Source organism: Candoia aspera, chromosome 9, assembly GCF_035149785.1.
Source record: "Candoia aspera isolate rCanAsp1 chromosome 9, rCanAsp1.hap2, whole genome shotgun sequence".
In the NCBI taxonomy this organism is placed as follows: Eukaryota; Metazoa; Chordata; class Lepidosauria; order Squamata; family Boidae; genus Candoia; species Candoia aspera.
In genome coordinates, this window is record NC_086161.1 from 16,392,633 (window position 1) to 16,408,774 (window position 16,142).

The window sequence follows — 16,142 nt, forward strand, 5'->3', positions numbered from 1 at the left end:
AAGTGCAGAAAGGGATGGCTGGAGTATGGGAGGATGTAGGGAGAGGCTTCTCGGAACACCCATCCCCAAACCCTTGGAAAGTATGGTGGAAATTAATCTGGCTCTTCCATCTGATTCACTCTTCCATTCACTTCCAAAGAATTATCATCTGTATTTCTTCTAATCAAATGCAAATCTGGTGAATTAATGTTTATTCAACATGCTATCCTTCTTTCCACTTCAGGAGGGTCCTTCTTCTCCCACTTTTTTCCTATTAATATTTAAACTGTTGTTAACGTTCTTGCAATCATCCTTCCATTCTTGCTCACTGCCATTTTATTTGACCTATCTGACAATAAGACCAATGGGTTTAGAGATACTCCATACCCTGTTATTTTCTCTTCTGTAATCATCATTACATTTCTTCAAAAATATTTTCTAACTTTGCAGGCTTATTATATGCACTAACATCTGCTGTAGTCCAACAACATCTCTAGCATATGAATTAGAGATATGTAAATGTTCAGTAAACTTTAAGAGAGGCATCCAGTGCTGGCAAATTAAAGCTTGTTTGTGCTACAGGGACTTTTGTTTCTTCTACACCTTTCCCCAATGGCCTCTGCAGTCTCCTAAATCTGTTTTGGATGTTCCCGCACCTGTCTGGGCTAAATTTTGAATGTTCTCAGTGGAACCAAGGAGTGCCACAAATGTCACAAATTAATATTCTTGTAAAATCTTCCCCTTACAACTACCCCCATCTTTCAGTGACTTGACTCCTCAGCTCTGGATATGGCTTGGTTATTATCTTAGCGACAAAATTCAGCCTGTTAAACTGTAATATCTAGGCAGCTCATCATTAAAATTAGACAGTTTGGTATGCCTGATCAGAATGTTACAGATGTTTCTAAAAATTCTGCAGTGAAAAGCGGGCAAAGACAAATTCACTGTTTTTGCATTCTGCCAGGTAGAGTTCTTTGTGCAATGTCAAAGAAAAAAGAACAGAACATTGTGTTATCCCTATTTCTCCCCCCATCCATCCTTTTATGCTATACAATATGTAGAAGCACTGACCTTTTTGGGGGGAGGGGGGAGCTTTCTTTTCTTTCTTGAAGAGCCTTGAATTGGCTATCTTCCAGCTCAGGTAATTACATTAGTTTTGCCTTCTTAGTTCTTTCATTTTTTTAAAACATTGGTTAAAAAAAATGGTATCCTAGCAAATCTTTGTTTGTCATGTATTATTAATAGGATACTATCCTCAAGGTATTTGCATTATTATTTGCAAGTCTGTGCCTTAGTATTTGTGACCTTGGTTTTTTTGTGACCTAGAAGTTCCAGGGGAAAAAAGAAAATAAACTTGTGACCTTCCCTGCCTTATTTTGGTTCTTGAAGCCTTTTCAGATCATGTTGCCAAAATGCAGCAATAAAATTGCTGGATGGGATAAAACAGAGCAGAATTACATCCAAACAAGATCAAGATCCTATTGATCAGTAGAAAACAGGATGGAGTTCTACTTTAGGATGGAGTTCTACTTTTGCAAAGGAGGTTCACAGTCTGGGAGTGCTCCTTCATCCTTAGTTATCACAAGATTTACAGGTGGCAGCTGCAGTGAGAAACACATTTTATATAATTAGAACTAGGGCAAACCTTGACTATTTCTGAGCTGGTTGGTTTAGGCAACATTTATCCATACTTTGTTTATATCTCATCATGGTGAGGCTGCTTCCCCATGGCAAGGTACAGGGTTTATATCATGCCTGGGCTGAAAGATCTGCACTGGTTGCCCCTTGTTTCACCAAGCACAATATAAGATGTTGGTGTTAAACTTTGAGAGACAGCTTGGTGTACTGATTAAGGCAGCAGGCTAGAAACTGGGAGACTGTGAGTTCTAGTCCTGCCTTAGGCATGAAGCCAGATGGATGACCTTGGGCCAGTCATTGTCTCTTAGTCCCAGGAAGAAGGCAATGGCAAACCATTTCCAAAAATCTTGCCAAGAAAATTACGGGGACTTGTCCAAGCAGTTGCCAGGTGTCAACACTGACTCGCAGGCCTCCACACCCCTCTCTCTCTCACACACACACCTTAGGAGGCTACCTTTCCTCTTATGAACCTCCCCCAAGATCTTTAGGAAAATCATTTATTAAAATGATTTGAAGATGATCCTGTTGCAGCTGCTTTTCATCTGGTATACAGGAGAGGTTCTTCTTTCCTGTCATTTCGAGGCTGTGGAATGTCCCCGCAATTACATCAGTATAATGATAAGGAGAAATGCATCAGTATAATTTATAGCAGAGCAAAGGAGGAAACAAAAGAGATTTGTGAAATCTCTACTAGGCATAACACACCTAATTTATTTAACCCTCCCCACCCACCCCAAGGTATATTTGCAACATCATTACCCTTGGATACTGAAGAAAAAAAGATTTTAAAAAGGGTATCCAGGAAGTAAAAAAATGTTACCTTCCCTGCATTATCAGATAGAAATGTTTGTAGTAGTTTGAGAAGTAAATTGTGTAGGAGGACTGAATCACAATGTTGTCATGTTATAACTTAAGCCAGCCTTCTCCAACCAGGTGCCCTTCAGATGTGTTAGAATGAGAATGCAGCCAGATAAAGAAACTTTATAGAGGTATAATAATTAAGGCTGCCTCTACATTTGTACATTATCTGTACTGAATATGATACAATTCATACAAATGACTACCTGGAATTCCTGGAAAAAGCTCTTATTGGCAACATACCTGGCTCAGAATTATCACAATTGTGTCTTGTGTCAAGAGAAAATGTATAATAAATCAAAAACATTTGTTCCCTGACATTATTATTTCCTTAGCATGTTTTGTGCATAGATGTTTAATTGTTTAAAAAATGAAGTATTTGCATCCCCCCCAATTCTGCACTGAAAAATGTATCAAGACTTGTTTTCTGTCTCTTCATTGTAAATTAACTTGTGACTCTATCCCCATTTTGTTTATTTCTGTGGGGTGGGGGGTGGAGGTGAGAGTACAGAGAAGGATTCCCATCATTGTTCTCATGACTTCATTGGTCATTCATTAAACTGAAATTTGCACTGAGACTTGGCTATGTACAGTACTAGAATTCATAGACAGACAGACAGACAGACAGACAATTGATACATATTTCTCAAAAGAAAGCAATACATTTGCTATTATTTCTTGAAAACCCACTTATGAATATAGAAGCAAGATATTCATAAACAAAGCCTTACTTATTTAAAACATTTTTCCCATTAATTGACTTTGATCTACACAAGATGAATTCATTGCAATAAATTATGAATTTCATTTCAATTAAGTTGGGTTTATACACTTCTCTGGATCTTGTAGCCATCTGCTTGCCATCTGTTGATTGGTTAGGAACTCAGCTCTCCACAAACATCTTAGAATCCAGAGATAAATTAAAATTAGTATCATCAAAACCTTCTTTTAATCTTAATTGAGCCTTGTTTTCCAAATGAAGTTACTTTGTGAGAATATGGTAGCCTTATTTTGAGTCAGCAAACATTAGCTATTATCTAGATGTGGTTTGCAAACATATTACTCAAGGATGAGAATAAGGTAAAACTACTAAAAATAATCTATTCAGAAATGCTCATTCCTAATTTCCATAGAAACCTTGGCCCAAGATGAACTTCTGGTCCACAAGATTGAAGATTAAAAATGATTATGCTAACTGCACTCCTTTCATAATGGTTATTGTTCTCATGTTTAAACTATGGCAGTGAGAGTGAACTGTGGGTGTGTAGATAGACAGACAGACAGACAGACTGATTCCTTGTCAACTGTGGCACCTTATTAAATATTAGCAGGCATCACTTGTTTAGCAATTTTATAAGAACAGGAGAATTCTCTGGCTGTAAGAGACAGTGTTTGGATATTTAGCTTTAAAAGTACAGGTATTTCTAATTTTTTATTGATATCAAAGTTAATAAGGTCTATATGACAGCCACAAAGGAAGATAGATTCAAATTGTTTTCTTTTGCTTCAGCTATAATTCTGTTGAAAACTTAGTTGACCTCTAGAATAGGCAACTGACCTGTGATTGACATAACTGCCATCAACAGTCCTGTTTTTGATTTTCTAAATGCCCAGATTGAACCAATATAATCAACAAGTTAAAAAAAAAAATCACAGGGAACATTTGACCACACTTCTCTACTTTTTTAGTTATACCTGCCCAGAGTTTTTTTGATGCTGATATTCTGAAGTAGTAAAATAATTAGGACAGCGGAAACAAGGCTTTTTTGCCTATGATTTTGATATACAAAATTTCCTGTCTTTTAAACTTAGGCAGCATTTTATAATAATTACACATGATGGATTAGAAATTTGGAACCTGCTTATTCAGCTGGGTTGGATAAATTTCAGCTAACAATGATTGAGGAGATGAAAAACTTTCTTTTTGTATTGTTAAAATTACCAATTTTAGAGTATAGAGTCCTGGGAGAGGGAGTGATGGATGAATCTTTTGAGGAGCAGATGTAGTAAGGGCTTTACATCTCCACTCTACCAGATGACTCAGACTCTTACCCTACTAGATCCTAGATTTATCTAAACATTGCTGTTTTAAAGGGAAGGGAATTGAATGTAAACTCCAGAGATTTGTTTGTTATGAATTATTAAATGTATTTCAGACTGACTTCAGACCTGAATTTGGATTGGAAACAGCTTCTGTCACTTAGGTGCACAATCTATACCAGTATCTACACAAGAATAGTATATTCTAGTTGGTTCTGCTGAATCCCTGTGGTTTGTAATACCATCAAAGATGAGATCTTTTTAGATCACTTGATGGATGGAGTTGTCTGGAAGGCATCATACTAGAGTGACTGTGTTTGGATGAGGTTCTGCTGACCTTAAAAATCAGACTTCCAAATTTTAGGATGTTGTGGGATTTGGTTGTGATGCATAGGACCAACTGCCTGAGGCTGATGTTCCTTGGTTTGGGCAGTGTACCTTTCTATTAATTATATATCCGATATTGACATTTGATCAAATGTCAAACAGATTTCTAAATCTACTTTGGGGAAAAATAATCAATGATTGTCTAACATTACAAAATATGATAAAATCTATGTTATAGAAAAGACAAGTTGAGTCTTTTATTTTTTTCCAGAGACAAAACTGCCTTTTCAAAAATTAGAAAAGTCACACATCTCCTTACATCCTAAACACTGGAAAAGGACACTCATTCTGCTTCATTCTGACCAAAACAAATAGGCTTTTGTGGATATAACTCACGTGCTGACACCCTTATTGAGGTGGGATGGCCAACTGAGATAGGTTGGGTCTTTTTGAACACCTTATTGAAATTCTACATTAAAATGGAATGCCGCTCCTTTTCTCATTAATTAATTAACCTGTATCAAGAGACATAATCTAACATACATGGGCTACTCTCAGTGAAACTTCAGAAGATCCACTGGGTCCAAGGTATGCAAAGAAGTTAGAAAATTATGTGTGATATAGGACAGATCAATATTACATTTTTCATACATTGCTAACTTGCATGTTGATTATTATTTTTACCTAATTTGTACCTTGGAAGGAACTTAGAGTGGCATACATGGTTGGTCCCCATTTTTATCCCTTTAAAGTACAGTAGGTGAAGTTTTGAGATAACAGCTGAATCATAACATTCTTTTGAGCTTCATGGCTTAGTGGGGAACTGAATCCAACTCTCTCCTGCTCTCCCACCCCACAGGAAGACCATGCTGGTTTTTACAGAAATCTATAATCCTTAAAAGTATTTGCCAGTCCGTGTTTCTGAGAAACCAATAAAGAGATTTTCTGTATTGTCAAGAAACTATGAGTACAAAGAAAACTGCTTGTTGTCACAAACAATATACAATGCTGTTCACAGTTCCCACCTTGCAAGAAAGATTATCCCATTTGGGCATTTTCTAATTCAACCAGTCCCCAGCCTTCCTAATAAAATGGCTTTTCCCTTAGGAACCTCAAATCTTTCACAAAGGCACAATCTTATTCCCTTTAAGTGGCAGCAATATTTGGGCCTCTTAGAGAGAGACAGAGATTGGCACCATGCCATGCTAATACAGAAGAATAGAACATGCAACATGTAATTCCCTCAAATTGTTTCTACAGAGACAAACCTTGGAGTCCTTAACAGTCATAGTTAAGGCCTTCCAGGAAAAAAAAAGAAATCATAAGCATTCAGCAAGAGAAGAGACCTCGGGCTTCACAACAGAATTAATTTCTTTGCCAAGTCCTGATCATTGTCCTGCTGGAAGCTATTAATTTCCAAACACATATACAGATTCTTGTATCTTCCCACTGCTAAAACTATGTTCTAGATGGAATTTAGTCACTTCACCCATCAAGTTGATTTTCCATTGCAATCACATGAATATTTAATTCATGTGAGATTTTCTTTTTCTCACTGCTGTTATGCTGTGTTGCAACAGAGCTCTATCTGTCTTACTTCTTCTGAAATCAGCATTATTATTATATAGGTCTAATGTTGGTTGGTAGCAGGTGATAGGAAGATAGATACTGTTCAAGTTAGTTCAGCTCAGAGAATTTACAAAGGCTGCTAGATTCTTCTTTACTTGATGCATACATTTTCTATATGGCAGATGGATTACACCATTGTGACCTTACGCAGACTGTAATGTACTATAATGTATCTATAAGTAGATACATCCACCTGGGCTTTTTTAGGAAGAGAGGAAGAGACCAACAGTTGCTATCACTTTAGGCCCCAAACTTGGGATGCTGCACCATATATTTTCAGGACTTTCAGTATTTTGGTTGCTCCGCATGCCCCACGCTTTCTTATTTCATCTGATTTCAAGACAATAAAAGGAAAAATACATTGGCAGAAGATATGGTGGGGTGGGGAGAGTAGAATGGGGAGATTCAAATTAACATTATGTTCTGGGGGCTCCCCAGATTTTTAAAAGACCTTGAGTGTGTTTACTGTCAGAGATGTTAAATGTGGTCCAATTTGGTGGGGATTAGAGTTCAGATTCACTCCGCTCCCAAGTAGCAGGTATTTACATTTCCTAAAGGAATTATACAAATGTGGAGAACTTAAGAGCAGAGACAACAAGTATGATCAAAACCTCTCCCTATCAAAGAATCTAATTTGCATTAAACATGCTACCATCTAATCTAATTTATAAACAAAGATATGTTTGGGTGCATTAGTGAATTGGCATGCTGGTTTCTGAAAAATGGGCTCACTCTGGGAGTGATCATTTACATTATTTAAAAGTAAAACTATTAAATATGGCTATTCTCCAGTCATGTACTTAATTATTTTCCCCATCTGTCACATTAAAAATTAAGATTTTGTATCACTTTGGAAAATCTGTGGGGCATCTCAACAGTCCTGGTGCATCATATTATGCACTTCTATTTTAAAGCATCTGAGCAAGAGTCCAGTCATAATCCGTTGTTGTTGTTGTTGTTTTTCATTCGTGCATTGATATATTGCTTTCAGCATTGTTATATATTATATTTCCAAGAAACATTTGCAAGCAAGTTCAATTCCCTGGAGGAATTCAAATTGGCTTGAAAATATCAGAGTGCAGAGAGAGAAATTTTGAGAGAACTGTTGTGGAAATCAAATGCAATCAAGTTTAATATCCAAGATCCCTCTCTTCTGGGAAATTAGTTTGCTGGAAGAAAGATTGAATGTTGGAAGCCCTCCATACCACTGACAACTACATTGTATATGAGCCTTGTTTACTGGGGGGAAAGATGAACAGATTGGTCTGACATGTCAGTTCCACATATGTTCATTCATAAGTTTGTTTCTTCCAGTGAGACCAAAAAAACACCTCTCTTTATTTTATTTTTTTTCCTATAAATTCTCATTTAATCTAGGGAAAGAAAAAATATTTTAGCTTTTTTCCACCCAAAGGAAAACCATTTTCTCATGACGACAGTATAGTATTCTTACACTTACTGAGTTGCCAGGTGATCAGAGAGAGTGTTTTGAAGTTCAATGGTTTCATTGTACAATCCCCCTCCAGGAGTCTGCACCATCCTGAATTTCCCATGTTTTCCTTAAGACCTTTTGGAAGATGCCATTTGGGAACTCCTCCAATGGGGCTTTCTGTGTAGCAGTGGTAATGTCTCTACTAACGGGAAATCTTATTGATGTTTCAAAGGGCCCTGAAGACCTGATTTTTCACCCAGGCCTTTGGTGGGGATGATTGAAGCCCCCTTTCTTCTTTTTTTTGTCCTCATCTGGGTTTGTTATCTCTGCCATCTTTGCTCTTTTGTGTTTCATGTTGTTTTCTTGTTTTAAACGTTTTTAACCATTTGTAAACCACCCAGAGTTGCTGGGAATCAGGTGGCATATAAATTTAATGTATCATCATCACCATCATCATCATCATCATCATCATCATCATCATCATCATCATCATGCTCTTACAAAATTGTTGAAAAATGTCTTCATCCCTTAAACAGATTCACAGGAATTATCCATACAATTTCTCTGCCCACCGAATGGGTGGAGAAATTCAAAAGGTCATTGTGGGCTTAGGCCTCATTTTATCTCATTTCTGTATCCAGCTATACTTAAACCAAAAGCCTTCATGAAGGTTCATATTTAAATATACCCCCCAAAAAAGTGTTTTTGCAAAAATATACATTTCTTAATGCATGCATTTCTGTATTTATTTTATTTTGTCCTAAAATAGATTGCATATATAAAATTACATATAAAACTTTGATACTGATAGAGGTTCTCATCTATACATCTGACTGAGCAGTGACAATCAGTTTGGTTAAATTGGATATACAGATCAGACACACACACTATATATAAACACACCACCCTATGGGTGATAAGTTGTATATATATAACATTTTACTGCACCTGTAAATTTTGCAGCCAGGTGTTGACTTTAAAAGGAATATAGGTAAATAAAGAGCCAGTTTGGTCTAGTGGTTAAGGTGCTGGGCTAGAAACCAGGAGACTGAGAGTTCTAGTCCCAGCTTAGGCATGAAAGCCAGCTGGGTGACCTTGGGCCAGTCCCCTTCTCTCAGCCCAACTCACCTCACAGGGCTGTTGTTGTGGGGAAAATAGGAAGAGGAAGGAGTATCAGGTATGTTCACTGCCTTGAGTTATTTATAAAAATTATTAAAGGTGAGCTAGAAAATAAATAAATAAATAAAAAATCTGATTTGTGTGGTGATCTACATGCACCAAATTCTAAGCACAAATACCCAAGAAAATGTTTAAAAAGGAAACCGAAATTACATTTTTAAACTCTCTCTCTCTCTCCCTTCACTCAACACATACAAAGAAAATTCTGTGTATTAGCTCCTAACACAGCATACACTAAGTAGCTATTCAGCTATTTGAGGTATCTTGAGGTATTTTATTCTACCTGAAAAGGGACATTTGGTGGCACTGGCATCTCTCTCTCTCTCTATCTAGATTTGAACAAAGGAATAGAAATTAGAGCTGAAATGCAATTCCAAGTAAGGAAAGTATTAGCAATCAAAACTATTAAGATAAGATGTTTTTTATGAATCCATACAGACAATTCCTGGAGAGTGACAGGCTTCACATAATAGAGGATTGCTACCTGCTGGCAATATGCCTACATCAGCAATGACTCATGGGCCACATACCCTCCCTTTATATAGTTCCTAAAGCAGCTGGAAATCATGCCACTGCAACTCAGTGGTAAATATATTTTACAAATATGAAGCAAGGCATGAGTTTCTCTGATATGTGGACCCAGCCACAGAAATGTACAACAGGCAGAAAAAGAAACTTACAGATGCACATGAAATCAGTATGCCTCCTGGATACCCTACCATGTAACAGAATATTCACCGTGTGTGAGTTGGGTGGCCTTATAAATTTGTTTAATAATAATAATAATAATAATAATTCCAAAGACATCTTATCTAGAACAGTATGAATGAATTGGACCTCAATAACTTAAAAACCAACTTTGTTGGCATTCTGTGTGAAGTAATACTCAATATACGTAGTTCCAATTAATGCACATTCATTTATGCAACAACTTTAATAATAATAACCTTTAAATAATACTAGTACTAAAGCTAATTTCACAGAGAAATAGAGCTAATTTCATAGTTTGTCTTTCATAAGTATGCTTTACATATGCTTTATATATTTCAGCTTTCAAGACATTCCATTTGATCACTTAAGTGCAAATTTTGACCTTCCCAGGTTTTCTGATTTTGCAAAAGTCAACATTTGTTCTTCAACTAAATAGAAAATAAGAAGTGGCCTAAAGAGAAATCTAGTTAGTTTGAAAATAGCTAATATTCTTAACAATGTACTATGCATTCTGCTGCAATTATTTTTTCAAGGAAGAATAAGATTTGGGGCAGTGAGGCTGAATAGTCTCCTTCCTTCCTTCCTTCCTTCCTTCCTTCCTTCCTTCCTTCCTTCCTTCCTTCCTTCCTTCCTTCCTTCCTTCCTTCCATATAAAATTAAAATATATTTAATTCCATTTGAAAGATAAAATATATAATGTCTTACTTTCAAATAATATATAAACCAAAACTTAATACACAGAAACATTTGCAATCTGCAAATTTGGGAATTGCAAAGTAGTTTGCTACTTTTTAAAAGTATATTAGGAATTCCTGAATAAAAATGCATGAAAATAATAGAGCTATACAGCCATTTGGATTCCAAGGTAAAATGGCATGTGAGACACTTACACATCACCTATTGGCAACTACTTTTAAGCATGGGAGGTTAAATCCCTGGGATTGTACAACTGCTCCATACAGCTGCACAGGCAGTCCCTGGAAAATAGGTGCTTGGTTTGAGATGTTGCACCCATGTGCATTCCAAAGCACTGTTACCCCTTTTGATTTCAAAGCCCTGCACAACCCCAGAAAACAATGTTCAAAATTCATATTAGAATTAATTGTTTGCAAAAAATATTACATCAAACAAAATTTCAACCCCCCAATCTAATTCTTGGAAAAATGTCCCCCCAAATATGAACAAATCTGAGTACAAATTTAAAACCCACAATAACTCAAACTCTCAAGTTCAAGAAACCAAGCTGGACAAACACATGAAAATAAGGAACCAAGAAAGAATCAAAATAACTTATTTCTCTTGTCTTGAGAACATAAAAAGTTATTGTCCATTAATGCTTGTTGAGTTTAGAGTTAAATCTGGCCTTAGGCAAGGCCTGCCATTGGCCCTTTTCTTCCTTTTAACATCTTATTTTATAAAGGAATGCCATTAGAGAGAGCAAACATAAGAAAATGAATCAGGGGCAAGGAAAAGCAGACCTAATGGAAAACTAATCTCCCTCAATCTCCGCTGTAATTCTACCAGGACAGATATTGTTAGCCAGAGAAAAGCTGGCTGTCAATCAAAGTAATGACTGGTGTGGCTAGAGGAAATGGCAGAGCAAAGGCACAAGGCAAGGATTCTAGAAACTTAGTAGAGATGATGCAGTATTTTATTCTTCAGAGGTTAGATAAACCAAGCTGGGTTTGTTTGTTTTGTTTTGTTTTGTTTTATTTTCTATCCCGCCATTATTATTTTTATAAATAACTCAAGGCAGCGAGCATACCTAATACTCCTTCCTCCTGCTATTTTCCCCACAATAACAACCCTGTGAGGTGAGTTGGGCTGAGTTCCTTGAAATTTACTGATTATGGTCTTTAGGAGGAAACCATGAAAAAGCCGAGATCCTTGTCAGTGCAGACTAGATTTTTTTATTTTTATTTTTTTTAACAATATCCCTTAGCAACTGCTAGAAGAGATGTCTTCCCAAGATATTCTTCTGGCTGATGTTACCATAGCACTGAAGGATGTCACCGTATTCTCCATTTCAGGGTACTCAGCACAGGAAGAGAATTGATCCTTTATTCTCCTTTAAAATAAGAATTACAGAAATGGAGGGTGGGGTGCAAAACATCCCTTTGTATTATTTGATCATTCCAATAGGTATTGAGATAATGGAGGGAAATCCATTTCTTTTTCCTCTGATTACTTTATCATCTGAAAGAATAGATAAAATATATAGAGAAGTAACTAAACCCCCCATTGTTTGTCTCTTGGAATTATTTTTAAATCCCAGCAATGTAATTACGACTGATTTTACATCACATAAATACTCTTTTCCACCTCCCTCTGACCCGACCGTTTTTCTCCCAAACCTGCAGATGTCTCATGCATCATCGACATTTTTGCTATTAATGGGACTGACTTTATTTTAGCTACCCTTGTTGGGGAATTTCCCCCCTCCATAATATGCAGGTAAAATCTTGACAAGGTATGCCATTAAATTGATCTAATTCCATCTTGCTAAGCTCACACTACTTAATTGCTACTCAGATTTCTCTGCTGATGAAATAATAATGTCAATACATGTGCTGACTTCCAGAGAATACATTCTAAAGTTAATCTGAGGCATATTCAGAATGGTAAATTTAGAAGATGTACGTATCCACGTATGCATGGAATCATTTGACATATCAAATCAGCACTGCTCACTTGAACCCAAATACTGCTAGGAATGAGGGAAATTTAGTTCATTTTCCCCGTAATACAACTTGTTTGATTCAAATTTTCAACCCAGCAAGGGTTTCAGGATCTGTCATAATTATCCCCTTATTGAAGTAAATATCAGCCCTTCAAAGTATACCAGACTGTATCAGACTAGGATACCAAAGTTATGACTGCTAACACTACTTTTATTATAAGGTTAAAATTACATAATCTTGCAAGTCTGAATATGCTCCCCCCCCTTCCTCCCTTAACCTTCACAAGAACTAGGGAGGGTCAAGTCTGAGACACTTTCTCAAATTACATTTCTGCCTCGGACATAAATTTCTTTTATCTCACCATTGTCTTGGTTGCAGTTCTTCTTCCTCTCCCTCAAAGTTATTTCTTTTCTACATTACATCAACCCCAAATAGGGATCCTTAGAAAAATCCAATATTTGAGAATTCCATTATGAATTGACCTGAACTGTACCTCCTTAATCCTGCCTTCTCCAACTGTCCTCTAATTATGTGGTCCAAATCCTAGAAATCTAAGCATTCCCCATTTTGCTGGGGTGTTCTAAGAATTGAATACCACACAGGACCTGGTTATTTGAGACACTGCCTTTCTCCCACTGTTTCCACCCATCTTGTAAGATCCAACATAGTGGGCTCACTTTACATCCCATCTCTTAAGCAATGCCATCCAATGGGAATTTGGAAGACGGCCTTCTTTGTTGTGGCACCTGCCTCCAGTTTGACATGCACCTAGAGATTCAAATAGCCTGCTATCCTTTAAATGAGCCTTGAAGACCCCTTTTTTCCCCCCTTCTACTGAGTTATGTCAGGTTTGTTCATGGAGTTTGTCCCCCCCCCCATTATTTTATACTTTGTTTGATTTAATGTACTGTGGCTTTGCTTTTAATTTACATAACTCCCAGAAACACCACTAAATTGGGCAACCTTGGAAGCCTAAATTACAAATAAATAACTGGTTGCTGCCCAAGCTGAGAAGATTATCCTAAACTAATGATTTTAAACTAATGATTTTAGTTAAAGCAATGGTGTTCCCCATAGTAACATATGGCTGCGAGAGCTGGACCATAAGGAAGGCTGAGAGAAGGAAGATAGATCCTTTTGAACTGTGGTGTTGGAGGAAAATTCTGAGAGTGCCTTGGACTGCAAGAAGATCAAACCAGTCCATACTCCAGGAAATAAAGCCAGACTGCTCACTTGAGGGAATTATATTAAAGGCAAAACTGAAATACTTTGGCCACATAATGAGAAGACAGGACACCCTGGAGAAGATGCTGATGCTAGGGAGAGTGGAAGGCAAAAGGAAGAGGGGCCGACCAAGGGCAAGGTGGATGGATGATATTCTGGTGGTGACGGACCCGTCCCTGGGGGAGCTGGGGGTGTTGACGACTGACAGAAAGCTCTGGTGTGGGCTGGTCCATGAAGTCACGAAGAGTCAGAAGCAACTAAACAAATAAACAACAACAACAACAAAATGATTTCGGGCTTCTTGAGTATAGACAAGATGGAACAATTTGCTATTTCTTTGAAGTGGTCCTGCTGGTTTTCAACCATTTGGCATTGATTTTCAGTGCAGGCCTATAAGAACATAAGGGCATGAAAAAATCAGGCAGACCTACATGGAATGCAATGGCTATGGGTGGCCCACCCAAGTTTTCACTGGAGAGGCTGGGGTTGCTTCTGGGGCTATCTGCATGCAAAGCAGATGCTCTCCCACCAGTGTACTTGGTCCATCCTCTGCTGATCCTACCATAAGTAGGCATTCACCTTACTGAGCAGCTTTCCCATTTATCACACAGATCCTTAAATGTATGTACCATTCCAAAGGGAGGGAAGAAAGCATGATTATTAAGCTTTATTGTTTCTTTTCTTTTTTATCCTTCTTTCTCATTTTCTCTTTTTAAGTACAAAATTAATTGGAAGTGACAAGAGGAAAATATTGCATTTGAATGCTCTGATAAGCAATCAAAGCTTAATAGATTAGAAAATATAATTAATTACCTAATTATACTGGAAGTGGTAGCTGTTGGTAAATTATTCATTGAAAAGCCATTGTCTCTACTTTATCAAATAGCCACCATATGAATATCAGTTGCAACTGCAATTGCTTCATTAAGGAATCTGAGATAGCTTATCCCTCCATCTAGGTTGGTCTTTTTCATCATGAGATTCAAAGCCGCCCTTTTTTGGAAGACAGCAATAGAAGATAGGTAGGATTACAACTGGAAGGAACTTGTTTTCCCAATTTTCTATCTTCAAATTTTGATAAATGTCATCACTGAGATTTTCTGAATATTTTAAGATAGTCAATAAATATTTCCCAAATAGTTCATATCAGGAATCAATAGCCAATGATATTTGGTGAATGTGAAACTTTCAAACACTATCTTATTGTTTTTTTTTCCCAACCTGGTGCTTACCAGATGTGTTGAGATCACAGTTTATTGAACTTCCAGCCAGCACAGTGTTAATCCTGGGGAAGGCTGTCTAACTTAACCCTTGCTGCACATTTGGGGAATCTGTGGCTTTTCCAATGATATTTGACTGAGAAACAGGACAAAATAGTAAACAAGAAAAAATTCCAATTTTTGTTTGTTTGTTTTAAATAGAGTGGCTATCTCCTTCCCAAACTAAAATGGTCAATTTATTGTCACTGAAGGTCATAAGTGATTCTTATGTCTTTCATGTCAGATTGGGAATCTTTAGAATTGTACTTGGTTTACTCTTTTGGATGTCATGCATTTTCTATCTTATCCTTAGTACATAGAAAATCCTTAGTATATAGAAATTCTGGCACATTGGATTTTAGTGAGATTGCCTAAGGATTATTCTTGGGAATAGCAGTGTGTGTTTAATGGGTTGGGTGTCAAAACAGGGAAGATGATAGATGCACTATTCTTATGTAAGCCTTGCCCAGCTCTGCATCCACACAGCATAGTTCACAGGGGGTGGAGCAAAGATGGTGAAGGAGAAGCAACTTTTCAACCAAGCTCCTCATGAATTCTCATCTAAGATAACAATCCAGCTGTACATGTTATTTCACCTACTACTTTATTCTCACTTTCTTTTAGCTTTCTAAGCATATTGTCCTGTGAGAGAGAGATAAAATCTACATTCCAGCCCAAGCTCCTCAAGCTTTAATTAAGCAGCAGAGTGAGTGCATAAATTACTGAAAACTGGAAACTGAAAGGGAAACAAAATCAGCAATAAAATGACCGGGAAGCATAAGACTTGCAACATGATGTAAGTCCTGCCCCTTTTGTATGTATGTTGATGTTGCACACATGGGTCAGTCAATCAGTCCATGAAATCTTTATTTTGGTCATAGACCAGCATATGCGCACAGGTACAAAACATTTCACTGCTTCCACTATTGGTCTGTTTTGACTTGTCCTTCCCTGCTGCTGAATGCAAGATTGCTTGATCACATTTACATGTTGTTTTCTTTTTGAAGAAATGTAATTACAACAGTAAAAACAAACTCAAGTTAAAGAAAGAGAAAAGAAAGGAAAAAAAGAATAAAAAATGCCAAAAGAAAGAAAAAGAAAAGAGAAAAGTTCCATGTAACTTCCTTGTTGAAGCTGCCCTTCTTATTTGGAGCAACTCAAATGGTTGGTGATGGAGAGAGTTGT

At 37.0% G+C, this 16,142-nt stretch overlaps 1 protein-coding gene across 1 annotated transcript in view; it reads left to right on the top strand.

The window, feature by feature from the left end:
* LRRTM4 (leucine rich repeat transmembrane neuronal 4) overlaps window positions 1–16,142 on the top strand; it is a 390,974-nt gene that overhangs the window by 314,636 nt on the left and 60,196 nt on the right. The gene's annotated exons all lie outside the window — the stretch shown is intronic.